The following is a 14,914-nucleotide window of genomic DNA, read 5'->3' on the forward strand; positions in this document are numbered from 1 at the left end:
GTTGCAATTCTACGTGACTGGGAGGATGGTGATGCCTCATCAGTAAGAGGGAACTTATGGGGAAATTTTAGGGAGAAATAAAATAAATTCTATTTTGAATATATATGTTTGCAATATCTCTAGAGCTTATAGCATGACATATCCAAAAATAGTTGTTAATATGGAACTGAGCTCAGAAGAGACTTGGGACTAAATCTATAGCTATATCTCTATATATTGATAATTGTGTACCTATAATTGGACCCACAGAAGCTGATAAGATCAAGTGAGACAATAAAGAGGGAAAAAAGAACAGGGCTCATTTCAGAATCTTGGGATCTGAAATCCATGGTTGGTGGGTATTACCTAAATGAATAATTAGCAAAGGGGAATGAAAAGGAGTGGTCAGGCTGGTAGGAGGAGAACCAGGAGGGAAAAGTGGCACAAAAACATAGACAGGAAGGAGTATCCAGGAGGAGAGGGTAACTGGCAATGTTAAATCAAGAAGGATGAAGACTGAAAAGAGGTCATTAGATTTGGCCACTGGTAACTTTATAGAGAGCATTTTCAGCTTAATGATGAGGTTTTTGTACTCCTAATACTTAACATAGGACTTGTTACATAGCAGGCTCTTGATAAATTCTTGTTGTTTGATTTCCATTCATCTTAAAGCTAAATAGTCCCCCCTCTCTTTTGGGGAAACAGTTTAGGTATTATTTTTAAAATTGTCATGAAATGTATTACAATGAAATAATGGAGGAAGAGATTGCTTATATGCTTATGTCCCAGATATATCTTTCCTACATGACCAGGTGAAGGATCATAAGTTCACTTGAATGTTTGACTATTTACTTCTTGATAAAAAGAACTATAAATTTGCAATTCTTTTTATAAACATTAACTCTTGTTTCCTCTCCCCAACTGAACATTTTTTTTTCAAAAACCCTCCCATCAAACATACACTGTCCAGAAAAACAATTTCCCTCCTTGGCCTTGGCCAAAAATGTATCTCATTCTGCATTTTAAATCCATCACCTTTTTGGCAGGAGGTGGGTGTTGTGATTCATCTTAGTCCTCTGGACGCATGAAATGATTGCATTAGTCAGTACTTGGAAGTCTTTCCAAGTTGTTTTCTCTAAAATGTTGTCATTGTGAAAATTGTTCTATTTCTGTTCACTTCACTATAGATCAGAACATGAAGGTCTCTGCAATTTGCTTTGAAACTGCCTACTTCCCTTTCCCCCTTTGTAGTCTAGATCAAGTTGACAAAGCGTGAATACTTGAATTGGTCTCCCCCACCCATGACCACCCTCTCTGCCTTTTCTGTTCAACCAGTCAGTTAACACATCTTTATGTGCCAGATGTTATGGTTCGTACTGGTCTGCAATGTTCCTGTTCTTCAATGACAGGAGGATTCCAGGCATGCAGCACCACACCAACAAAAGTTATCAAGCAAAGAAATCTAGGTTATCAATAGTCCTATGAAAAATGTTCCAAATTACTACTAGAGAAATAAATATTAAAGCAAGTCTGAGGTTTTACCTGATACCCCCTCAGATTGGCAAAGATGACAAAAGTGAAAATAACAAGCATTGGAGGGGCCAAGAGGACAACAGAAGCACTAATGCATTGTTGGTGGAGCTGTTAATTAATCTAGCCATTTCTGTAAAGCAATTTGGAAGTATAATTCAAAGAGTTAGTAAACTACATATAAAATTTATAATTACATCACTGCTAGACCTCTACTTCTAAGAGATTAAAAAAGAAAAGCACTGATATCTACAAAAATATTGCCAAACCAAAACTAAGGGTTGTGTCACAAGAAATGATGAAATGGACATTTCAGAGGAAATTGGGAAGATCTTTATAAAATTATATAGAGTGAAGTGAGCAGAGATAGGAGTATAATTTATACAATGACAGCTTTATTGAGAAAAACAACTTTAAAATGGCGATCAGTGATGACCCATGAATCCAAAAGAATGAAGATAAAATGTACCACTCACCTCCTGATTGAGAGGTACTTAAACAGAGAGCAACTTGAAATTCAGAAGGAGACAAGCATTTTCCAACATGGCTAATTTAGGAATTTGTTTTGCTGTACTGCTATGTATTAAGGGCTTTGTTTTTCTTTTCCTTTTTTTTAGATTTGCCATTTGGTAGTGGAGGTAATGGGGAGATAATTTTTCTTAAAATACTTATTACTTGAAAAAAATAAGCTATTTTAAAAATATGATGTGAAAAGAGAAAACAATATCTATACAAATTGTATCCTGGAGGAAGATGGTAGAGTTAAAAAGGTAGCGAGGAAGGGCTAAGAAGATTCTGGACTAAACGCTTATCTTTTCAGGAGAAATATGAAAGAAAGAAAAATCTGGAGAGAGAAAAACAACCAAAGTAAACTCACTTATTAATAAGTAAGATAATCAAGAGCCCATGGTTGAAGACAGGGATGAAATCTGTTTAAATAAAATAAACTATAGGGACAAAATAATTTTAAAGAAAAAGTTCAAATTAATAACAGAATTTAATGCAGGAGTGCATTGACTTTTTATTTAATCCTTAGCTTTCATCTTAGAAAAAATACTGTCTATTGATTTGAAGGCAGAAGTAAGGGTAAGGCAATTGGGGTTAAGTAACTTGCTCAGAATCACACAGCTAGAAAGTGTCTGAGGTCAGATTTGAACCCAGGATCTCCCACCTCTAGTCCTGGCTCTCAATCCACTGAGCCACTTAGCTGCCCATGAGGTGCATAAACTTAAAAATTTTTCCCCAGTGTGTGAATGGATTAGACTCATTATATATAGCAAGTGAAAATGAATGGTAGAATGCAGAGGAAAACAAAATGCAACAACTTGATAAATTCAAGAAAAATGAACACAAAGATGCATACAGGATGAATATGAAATGCGAGAACTAAATGTGTTATACTTCAGGTGGTTCCAAAAAATCAAGGAGTTATAAGCATGCTTTCACTCACGACAAAAATGAAAAATTAATTGTGTCAGAAGAAACAGGAAATTACACTAAAAGGTACCATAGAACTTTGAGCATCCATGCACCAAATGACACAACATCTTCATTCTTAAAGGAAAAATAAACTAAATTGCCAAAAAGACACAATAATTGTAAAAGACTTGAATTTTCCTTTTTCAGAGCCAGATAAATCTAATAAAGATGAACTAAAACTGAATAGTGGGATGGATTATTGAAAAAATTACATTAGAGAGCTATGATGTTTTCTGAGTTGGAATATTAAAGAATATACATATATCTTGCCATCATGCAGTACTGTTATAGAAACTAATCATATGCTGGTGTATAAAGAATTCATAAGTAAATATAAAAAGGCAAGAATATTAAACACATAATTTGTATAGATCATAACATAATAATTTTAAAATCTGTAACAGAAACATGAGCAGAAGATACAAACCCAAATAGAGACTAAGGAAAACAACATACTTTAAAAAATGAATTAGTCAAAGCAAAATAAAGCCACAAGAACAATAAATAATTAAGGTAAAAGGAAAAATAGTGATAACAACTTACCACAATTGATTAGATGCAATGAAATTCCTCAGAGGAAGACGATCTCTCTGAAAACATCATATAAAAAATTAATGAGCAAACATACAATTAAAATTTTAGGGGAAAAACAAATTAAGAACCCCAAAATAAGTACAAGAAAGGAAATATGGAAAACAAGAGGAGAAATTTAAAATAAACTGGGGGGTAAAAGGCTCTCGAACCAATGAAGAAAACAATCCTTTTTAAATTGACAAAACTATTATCTAATTTCATCCTCAAAGAATAAGGAAAACAGTTTTCCAAAATAACAAAATGAGAATAAAAGTAAATTCACAACAAATATTGAGAATTATAAAAAAAAAACTTTTATATAACACAATTCAATGAAAAAGAAAGTGATATTTCATGTATTTATTTTTTAAAACTTATAATGATGGTTTAGTTTATGCATTCTGGTATTTTCTGGGTGTATTCCATCCTTCTCTCCCAAGAAATTAAACCCTCTTTGTATCAAAGGAATTCAGTTAAAAAACAAAAACACAGTGACGACAACTGTATGCCGCATTCTACCTCTATTATCTACTGTCTAACAAAGAGGAAATTTGTATTTTCTGCTTTCTAGGGTCTTTTAAATTATTTATATTTAATTCATTATCATTATTATTAGTTTTATTCAGAATTGGACTTTTTAAGACCTGCTCTTTCATTTACACTGATGTACACTGTTATTATGTATGTTCTTCTCATTCCCTTAACTTTATTTTGCAACTGTTCATAAAAATATTCCAAGAAAAATGAAATTTTATAAGAAATAATTAGCTACAAAAATATAAAATACCCCAAAGAAGAACTAGTGATACTAAAAGCACTCAGTATCACAAGAGAAATCAAGGTAGCCAAAAATGAATTACCAAAGTTAAAAAAAAATTTTGTCCAGATAGATTTACAAATGACTCTTAGAGCCAATGTTTTTAAAGACTGATTAAAGTCATCATAGCATAAGAGAAAAATAGTGGATCAAGAATCAAAGGACCTGGGTTTAAATCCTGCTTCCAGTATTTACTACTTGTGTGATGTTGAGCAACAACCCTAGGTCTCAGTTTCCAATCTTAGCTCTGAGGAGTTAGTAGTAGAGTCTCTTACTGACTATAATCCATTTTTCTTCATAGTGCCATTTGGTCCTCCTCTTGTCTAGTGCCTACCATTTTTTTTCCTTAAAGAAAGTGCTTGTGATATAGAGGTATGAGGCCTCAATGTAATCCACAGATCTTTGGCCTCTTTTATTCCTTCTTCTTGAGCAATGTTTTCCCATCTATTTCTATCCATCCTCACTTTTTCATATGTTTACACTGACTTTTTTGTATTCAAGCTGATTTAATTTGGATAATCTCAACAAATTCTTGATTCGAGGAAGATCCTAAATGGTCCACTGAAGTGTGGGATATTAAAAAACCCACAAAATCATTAGTATTTCTATATAGTACTTCTAAAAGCAAGGAGGAAAAGGCATCTAGGTAGCACAGTAGATAGAGTGCTAGGCTTGGAGATGGGAGGTCTTGGATTCAAATTCACTCAGATACATCCTAGCTGTGTGACCTTGGACAAGTCACTTAACACCAACTGCTTGGCCCTTACTGCTCTTCTGCCTTAGAATTAACTAGTATTGTTTCTATAATGGGGGCAAGGGTTTTAGAAAATAAAAATAAAATAAATTCCACGAGGGATTACATGCAAAATAACTGCAAAAATCATTATGTATCTTTGGAAAAGGCTAACTTTCCAAGATCTATACAGGTCTCATACATATAAAAGTATTAGAACATTCTTTTTTATATGTGTTATTTTTTGAATTACTTTTAATAACAATTTTTGTCCCCATCTCCTTCCCCAAGAGATGGTAAGCAATTTGATGTAGATTATACTGTATTATCATATCAAACATACTTCCATATTGGTCACTGTCGTAAGAGAGTACTCATATGAAACCAAAACCCTAAAATAAAAACACAAATAACCTAAAGTGAAAAATAGTATGCTTGGATCTGCATTCTGACTCCAACAGCAGAACATTTTACAGAAAAAGAAAGGATGATTCCTTTTTAATTGGAGAAATAATAATTGAACATTGTTAGGCAATGCCAACATAATAAAAATGATACACTACAGATTAATCTATAGATCTAGGATTGTGCCAGACTACCAAGGAATTACTTTATAGAAATAGAAAAACAATTGTCTTAACTTTTCTGTGGAGTCTCATAGTAATTCACCTTCTCCTTTTAGGTTGTCTCTCAACTATAGGTTTTTGTGTCTGTATTGGTTCTCCTATCTGTTCACCTGCTCCTGTTTTCAGTCTTCTTTGTTGGTTCATCATCCATGCCATGTATCTTGTGAGGCACTGTCCTAGACCTCTTAGGCTCCTTACTATCTCACATATTAATCTTATATGCTCCCATGAGTTTCACTATCATCTCTATGAACATGATTCCCACCTAGATCTATATATCCAGCCCTACTCTCTTTCTTGAGCTCTAGTCACATGTCTCCATTACTTCTCGGACATCTCACGTTGAATGTTCCATAATCATCCGAAACTCAATAAATCTTTCCAAAACAGAACTTCTATTCTCCTTCTTCCCTATTACAGTTGAGGATATTATCACCTGCCCAGTCACTTAGGCTCCCAAATTCAGTATCATATTTTTATCTTTACTCTTACTCCCACACAGGTAAATCTTGTATTGTCTAAGTTCACTGTATTTCTCGTATGTGTCCCTTTCTCTCTGCTCAGACAGCCACAATCCTAACTCAAGGTCTCACCTAAGCTCATGCAGTATCTTCATTCTAATTGGTGTCTCTGCTCCAAGTCTTTCTCTATTCCAATCCACAGCTGCCAAGATCATTTTTCTAAAGTGCAGAACAATCTCAATGAAATCCTCTTACTTTCAGTATTGTTTGTCATTTAAAGTCCTTCCAAATCTGGCCCATTTCTATCTTTCCAGTCTTCTTACACTCGGCACCCCTCAATGCACCCTGGAGTCCAGCTCCACTAAGCCACTTCGTATTCCATCCTCATGTCTTTGCCCTGGCTACCTCCCTTGCCTGGAATGCTCTGTTCTTCACTTGTGACTAGCCTCCTTCAGGAAAGCTGGATCACTCTAGCTGTTAATGCTTTGTACCTACTCATGTACATGTTACCTCCTGCATTAGAATGTAAGCTTCCTGAATACAAGGACTATTGTTTGCCTTTCTTTGTATTTCCAGTGCTTAATGTAGTAAGCAATTAATAAATGCTTATTGAACAACTAATGGCAAAATTCATTTGGAGCAAGGAAAGGGCTAAACAATCTAGGGAAGGAATTTTTTAAAAGTAGGCCTAGGGGGCAGCTGGGTAGCTCAGTGGACTGAGAGTCAAGCCTAGAGATGGGAGGTCCTGGATTCAAATCTAGCCTCAGACACTGCCCAGCTGTGTGACCCTGGGCAAGTCACTTGATCCCTATTGCCTAGCCCTTACCACTGTTCAGCCTTGGAGCCAATACACAATATTGACTCCAAGACGGAAGGTGAGGGTTTTTAAAAAATAAATAAATAAAAATAAAAGGTGGCTATGTCGTACTGATTTCAAAATTTATTACAAATCATTAACCATCAAAACTAATAGTGATTAAACAGCAGAAAATGGGTGGCTTAGTGGCACTATAGTAGATAGAGCGGTGGGCCAAGAGCAGTGTTGGTAAACTATTGGCACATGTGCTCAGCTGGCACTTGGGGAATTGCTCCATTCCCCTTCTTCCCAGTGCCTGAGAATCTTTTTCACATGCCCTGCCTGTTCTGCCACCCAAAGCTAGCACTTCCTCCCTAGGTGTTCTCTGATAATTCGATAATACATGGGACTCACAGACAGCATGAATTTGCCCTCTGGGCACTCAAACTCAAAAACCCAACACTGGCCTAGAGTCAGGAAGACCTGAGTTCAAGTCTGGCCTCAGACTCTAGCTTTGTGACCCTGGGCAAGTCACTTAACCTTGTTTGCTTGATTTTCTTCATTTGTAAAACGAACTGGAGAAAAAATGGCAAACCATTCCAGGATCTCCATCATGAAAGCTATACATAGTCATACCAAACTGAACAACAACAGAAAAATAGACATGGAAAAGAAAGGATTCAGAAACAGTCAAAAATCACAGCCCACAGGCCTGGAGATGGGTGGTCCTAGTTTCAAATCTGGACTCAGACACTTCCCAGCTGTGTGACCCTGGGCAAGTCACTTGACCCCCATTGCCTAGCCCTTTCCACTCTTCTGCCTTGGAGACAGTATTGATTCCAAGACGGAAGGTAAGGGTTTAAAAAAAAAGAATCACAGCCCAATATTTATTAAGCACAAGGACAGAAGTTACTGGGTAATGGCACCCAAATCCACAAAAATCTCCTGGCACAACCTGCAAATGATTTGGGAAGAATTAAGTTCAGAACTAATTTTTGGACAAAAAATCACATTACAAATAAATAAGAGCCTTTTGCAACTACGGTTAAAGGGAGAATTCATAATCCACCAAAGGATAGAGGCAATCATAAAAAAAATAGTCATTCTTAATTACATAAAATTAGAAGACTTAGACAGGAATAAAATCAATGCAGCTATAATCAGAACAGAAGCTAGTGAATGAGTTTCAAATTTATGTGAAAAAGTTTGTAAATATGTGAAAATTACATAAAATTATAAGACCAAGTACATTCTCCAATAATTATGTACCCAAAGGATATTGATAATTTTCAAAAGAAGTTCAATCTATAAACAACTACATTAAAATTCTTCAAATCACTAACAATGAAATACAAATAAAAGGTATCATGTCATGTCTGTCCAGCTCATAAAAATGATAAAAGATAGAAATGTAGAGGCTGCAGAAAAACAGATAAATTAGTGCCCAGAAAGCAGAGTTGTACATTGGTCTAACCATTCTAGAAAACAATTTTCAATTGTGTCAGTTAGTAACTTTGTTTATAATATTTTATATTGAGCCCATGATACTAATTATTGGATAGTCACGCTATCCGTGGCAAAAAAAAATTAGGTCCATTGCCCACCACAGCTCTTTTTGTGTGGTAGCAAATGAATAGAAACAAAGTCCATTGGAGAATGGCTGAACAAACTGTGGTTAGACGAATGAAATGGAATATTACTGCGCTGTGTGGAATGACATCTTAGAAATTAAGATAAATATATAAGTACTTGGAGGAACTGACAGCAAAGAAAGTTGAAGGAGGCCACAAAACAATATACACAATGCCTACAAGAATATGAATTCGGTTAACGAAAGACAATAGAACTCTGCTCTGATGTAATGATCAATATTGGTCCCATATGACTGAGGCTATACCATATCTTTTTTTTAACCTTTACTTTCTGTCTTAGTAACAACTCTAAAAAAGAAGGGCAAGGGCTAGGCAAGCAGGGTTAAGTTACCTGTCCAAGATCACACAGCTAGTAAGTGTCTGAGGCCAGTTTTGATCCCAGGTCTTCATGACTCCAGGCTTGGCACTCTAACCACTGAACTGCCCCCATACTTCCTTCTTGGTAGAGTATTTTGTGTACTCAGTTGAATGTGAAGTTTGTAGACTTGCTTAATTATTGCAGTTTTTATTATAAGAGAATGTATGGGGTAGATCAGAATGGCAATATAATTTTGGAATACAAAAGGAAAGTAAAATCATCGATAAAAGAAAGAAAAATAAATCTATTATATTTCTCTTTCTCATTTATCTCTTATTTATAAATAAATACTTCTCTCTGTATTGCCATTCCTTGGATGTCAAATAGTCTCACATAGGGAAGGGGCCATATGTTCTTTGTATTAATTCCATAGAGTATCTAGTCCAATACCCACTGCCTAACAACCTAATAAATATTTCATCATGATTATCCTTCTTGATTTGGAAAGGAAATACAGCCTCAATTTATGCTGAAACTAGAGAAGAACAAAATGGAGAAAGTGTTGGAGTGGGAAAACCAGTAACTTTAAAGTCTACAGGGAGGAGAGGAGAGAAGGTTTAGAATGCTAAGCACACAAACAATTTGGGAAATCTGTGTCCCTCATAAGAACTTGATCCGGCTCCCAAGAAGAATAATGAAATAAGAAAGCACCATCCAAAGGCTGTCAGGGGAAGAACACTGCTGCGAACCTCCTCTAAGGGCTGTTGGCTCATCACATTCTAGGAAGGGTGGACTCTTTCTCTGTCTTTCAACAGTTAAGACTTTTTCATTCCATGGTAAATGAGGACAAAGTTGGGAGAGGTAACAAATGAATGACACTGAGCTCAGGAGAATGCCCATTATTTTTTCCCTTTTCTTTCTTTTTGGGAAAAAAATAAAACCAAGTGTGGCCTCTCTTAAGAACAAAAGCATTTATTTAATTCTACTGTACTTTTTTTTTCTTGACATGAAGTATGTGGTGGCTGGACACACTGTAATGAGCCAAATGATGGATTTGGTGGCTAAATTATTTTGGTAGCTCATGATTGTCAGTCTGTAAGTGATATATAATGACAGAGAATATGCTTGTTGACGATTGACGGGCAGGAAAAAGGAAGAGAGAAAATCAATTTGGACATAATGACTTAGCTTGCTAATTTTACTAAGTGACTTAATAGTTACTGTAAATTCCTCTTACACTTGTATATCCCTATCAAAAAAAAAGCCCAGCATGATGGCCTTGAATGGTTCCATGTATTGTACAAATAATTCCTATCTTAAAGGAGCAATATAATTATGGAGACTAAAGGTCTGGGAGAACTCATGTGACTAACCTGGACATGGTGGAAAACAATTGGCCACCGTTGGTAATTTAAAGCATTTTTTCAACATAAACAACAAAATATACTTTTTTCAAGTCCTTGAAAAATAATAATAAATCATTACAAACTATTTTGTCCAATTATATTATGTGACAATAAATCTGACAATCTAGGTGAAATGGATGACTACTTACAAAAATATAAATTGCCTAGATTAACAAAAAAGGAAATAGAATTTTTAAATAATCCCATATCAGAAATAGAAATTGAACAAACCATCAATGAACTTCCCAAGAAAATGTCCTCAGAGCAAGATGAATTTACAAGTGAATTCTACGAAACACTTAAAGAACAATTAATCTTAATACTACACAAACTGTATGGCAAAATAGCAAAGGAGTCTTACCAAATTCTTTTTATGACACAAATATGGGACATATTGATACCTAAGCCAGGGAGACCAAAAACAAAGAAAGAAAATTACAGACCCTTAATGAACATAGATGCAAAAATCTTAAATACTTGCAAAGAGACTACAGCAATATATCACAAGGACTATTCACTATGACCAAGTGGAATTTATATGAGGAATGAAAAGCTGGTTTAATATTAGGAAAACCATCAGCATAACTGACCATATTAATAATCAAACTAACAGAAATCACATGATTATCTCAATAGACACAGAAAAAGCCTTTGACAAAATACAATACCCATTCCTTTTGAAAATACTAGGAGGCAGAGGCATAAAAAGGGCCTTTCTTTAAAGTAATAAGAAGTATTTTTTAAAAACCATCAGCAAATATCATCTGCAATGGGAATAAGTTAGAAACCTTCCCAATGAGATCAGGCATGAAGCTGGGGTGCCCATTATCACCACTATTGTTTAATATTGTACTATAAATGCTAGCTATATCAATTAGAGAAGAAAAAGAAATGGGAGGAATAAAAGTAGGCAAAGAGGAAACTAAATGATCATTCTGTGTGAAGATGATGGTTTACTTAGAGAATTCTAGAAATCAACTAAAAAGGTAGTGGAAATTATCAGTAACTTTAGCAAAGTTGCAGGATACAAAATATACAGAAATCATCATCATTTCTATATATTTCCAACAAAAATCAACAGCAAAAGTTAGAAACTCCATTAAAAATCACTCTAGACAATATAAAATACTTGGGAATCTATCTGCCAAGACAAACACAGGAACTGTTTGAACACTTTTCACATAAATAAAATTAGATCTAAACAATTGGGAAAGCATTAATTGCTCATGGGTAGGCTGAGCTAATATAATAAAAATGACAATCCTACCTCAATTAATTTACTTATTTAATGCCATACCTATCAAACTACCAAAAACTATTTTATAGAACTAGAAAAAATAATAACAAAATTCATCTGGAGGAACAAAAGGTCAAGAAGATCAAGGGAAGTAATGAAAAAAATGTGAATGATGGTAGCATAACCTTACCAGATCTTAAACTGTACTATAAAGCAGTGATCATCAAAATTAAAAAATAGAAAGGTAGACCAATGGATTAGACTAGGGGTAAATGACCTCAGTAATCCAGTGTTTGGTAGACTCAAAGATCCCAGATTTTGGGATAAAAACTCACTATTTGACAAAAATTGCTAGAAAATTGGGAAACAGTGCGGCTAAAATCAGGTTTGGATCAGGAATCAATATCATGACTTCTTCCCTAACTTTGGCAGCTAGACAAGTCAGTTTCTTTCTTGCTTATCAAGAATGATCATCTAGTTTCATCTAGTTAATAATATTCAGGTCATATTTAGATGTTATATAAAATTTTTAGTCAATTTCATAACCAATTTTCCCAACAGATGTAAAGAAAGTGAGTTATTTTCACAAAGTGTGTTAAATTCATTCCAGATACCAGTTCATAGATGCTATAAGCTATATTATATTATGTATATATAATATATGTATAATACTATATATAAATATAAAAAATATATATATAAAATATATATAATATATATATTATACTGGCACATAGAGTGATATAAAGAGAAACAGATTAGGCATTAGAAAACATGATTTAAAACCCCACTCTTTTACCAACGTCCTTTTAACCATGACTAAATCTTTTAACCACTATGACTCCTGGTTTTTTCATCTGTAAAATGATGGGATTACACTCTAAGATCTCTAAGATGCTCTTGAGTTCTAAATTCTTGATTAATCACAGGAACATAAACATAAGGCTCAAAGGAACTTTAGAAATGGTGTCATTTCCCCACTTCACCCCATGCCCCTTTACAGATGAGGAAACTGAGGCATGAGGTCCAATTATAGTCTTGAGGGAGTCACTCCAATTCTGGACCTCAGTTTCCTCATCTGTAAAGGGGAATGGGGTGAAGTGGGGAAATGAAACAAGGCTCAAAGGACAACAAAAGGCTAATTGGTGCAATGGATAGAACATTCTGCCCGAGTCAGAAGGACCTGGATTGAAATCTAAACTCAGATACTTCCTAACTTTATGCCCCTGAGGAGGTCCTGTCCTTAACCTCTATCTCCCCATCTATGAAATAATGCTAATTATAGCATGTGTCTCTGGGTGTTACTGTGAGGATTAAATAAAATATGTGTTAAGTGTTTAACACAGTACCCAGGACATAGTGGACATTTAATAAATTCTTTGTTACATTTTGCCACGGTCCTTCCCGAAATGTAGGAATGAGGATTCAACACGCTATTCCAGGTAGTTGTTCTGGAATCGGTGGAATTGTTACCTACCCAAAACTATGAATATTAAGCCTGATGCTAAGATGCCTTTTTTTCACTGCCCATCATATCATTGACTCAGATTAGCTTGTGGCCCCCCGGAACCTTAAGATCTTTTGGCTGTGAATTACTGTCTAGCATATGAATAACTTCTGTTCTGAACGCGTGAAGCTTATTTTTTAAAGCCACATTGGGGCCCCAGTCATTTAACACAAAATAGTTTCATCGTTTTCGGTTCACCCATTTTGTCAGACCATCAAGATCTTTTTGGATACCAAATCTGTCAAATGGAAAATTCACCATGCTGCTTGGCTTTGTGTCAGGGCAAATCTGACAAAATTTATGCCTTCATCCAAGACTTCGATAAAACCAAGGATGAGAGCAGAGGCAAGCGGGCGGCTCCCCGCCAAGCTTCCCGCCTATTCACGGTGTAGCACAATCTCCCTGCCTCTCTTTCTCTCCTCTACCTCATTCTCAAGAATGGCTTGTAAAACTTTGTCCAAAGCTTTGAAGAAACCTCGGAAAACCACAGCATTCTCCCTATCTAGGGGTTCCCGCCAAAAGTAGTGTGCCACCACCAGGGCCTATCCTAGACGAAGGCGGCCATATTGGCTTGCTCCTTCCCCCCCCCCCCCATCATGCTTAGTCCCGCTATATGTTGAAATATTGCCTCCCCATAAGAAGCCCCTTTTGGTCCCACTTTTTAAGGCTGGAGCTCTTCTCCCCACCACCGCCCCCAAACAGCCTCCTCATCAAACTTTTTCAAAGCTCTCAGAAAAGGACTTACCAAAGGTGCACAAAATGCAGAGCCTCACACTCTCACAGCTCCTCAGCCAAAGCCAAGCTTCGGCTCTGGCCCCACCCCTTGGAAGTCTCGCGCTACTTAGCCACGCCCTGCTACTCCCAGCCTCCAAACTGGAGCCCACTGCTCTGATTGGTCCCTGTGTAATCAGTCACATCAAGTTAGTGCTCCTCTTCTGCTTCTACCTGTGGGATGGTTCCCCTGCCACTCTCCCAGCTACAACCCTGCCTTCTTGAGATTTTTTTTTTCACACACGCCCTTTCCTGTCCAAATCTTTTATTCCCTAGCACCCACATACCTCACCCGAAGCACTGGCTGGCTTGCTGCTGGTGGCTCTATGGTTTGGGTCCAAATTCAGCCTCATAGCTATGTGACCCTGGACAAGTCACTTAACACTCATTGAATCGCCCTTACCACTCTCCAGGCTTGGAAGCAATACACAGTATCAATTCTAAAGCAGAAGGCAAGATTTTAATTAAAAAAAATTTGTAACTGATCAACGTTCATGGGAATTTGTAGGTAGCGGAAAGGGCATAATTAAACGATTGAAGACCTCCAAGGGAGGGGACCTCATGAACGCTCCACAAAATTGGGCCAAACTGTAACATTAGAGAAAGTTTGCCCGGGTCTGGTAGCAGGAAGGTTCGGGGTGGCTGCTAGTGATGTATAACCTAGAAAAATAAAATAACAGCCTCCGGTAGAGGTCTGGCCTCCATATGGAGAAAGAGGGAGCCTGTTGTGACATGAATATGTTTTCTAGAGTCAAAAGGATGAAGTTAGGAAAATTATGTCTTAAGGTCCAGACACCTTTCTCTTAACTGTAGTCCTGACTATAGTCTCTCCAGGCCCCAAGTCAGGAAAATCTGAGCTCATATTTAACAGACACAACACTGTGTGATCCTGAGTGATTCATCTAACTTCTGACTCAGTTTCCTGATCCGGAAAATGGAGATAATCCTTAAGCACCTACTTAACAAGGTTATTGTTAGGGTTAAATGAAATAATATTTATAAAGTGCATAGTATAGTGCTTGGAACTACTTATTCCCTTCTCTTGCCTT

At 36.2% G+C, this 14,914-nt stretch overlaps 1 long non-coding RNA gene across 2 annotated transcripts in view; it reads right to left on the reverse strand.

The window, feature by feature from the left end:
- Positions 1–13,907, reverse strand: part of LOC103098577 (uncharacterized) — a 75,084-nt gene extending 61,177 nt beyond the window's left edge. For both annotated transcript variants that reach the window (XR_474896.2, XR_474895.2), the window contains exons 1-2: positions 13,840–13,907; positions 3,532–3,578 (exon numbers count right to left, since the gene is read on the reverse strand). This is a non-coding gene — a long non-coding RNA (uncharacterized LOC103098577). The remainder of the gene's footprint in view (positions 1–3,531; positions 3,579–13,839) is intronic.
- Positions 13,908–14,914: the final 1,007 nt, after the last annotated feature.

Source organism: Monodelphis domestica, chromosome X (genome assembly GCF_027887165.1).
Source record: "Monodelphis domestica isolate mMonDom1 chromosome X, mMonDom1.pri, whole genome shotgun sequence".
Classification (NCBI taxonomy): Eukaryota; Metazoa; Chordata; class Mammalia; order Didelphimorphia; family Didelphidae; genus Monodelphis; species Monodelphis domestica.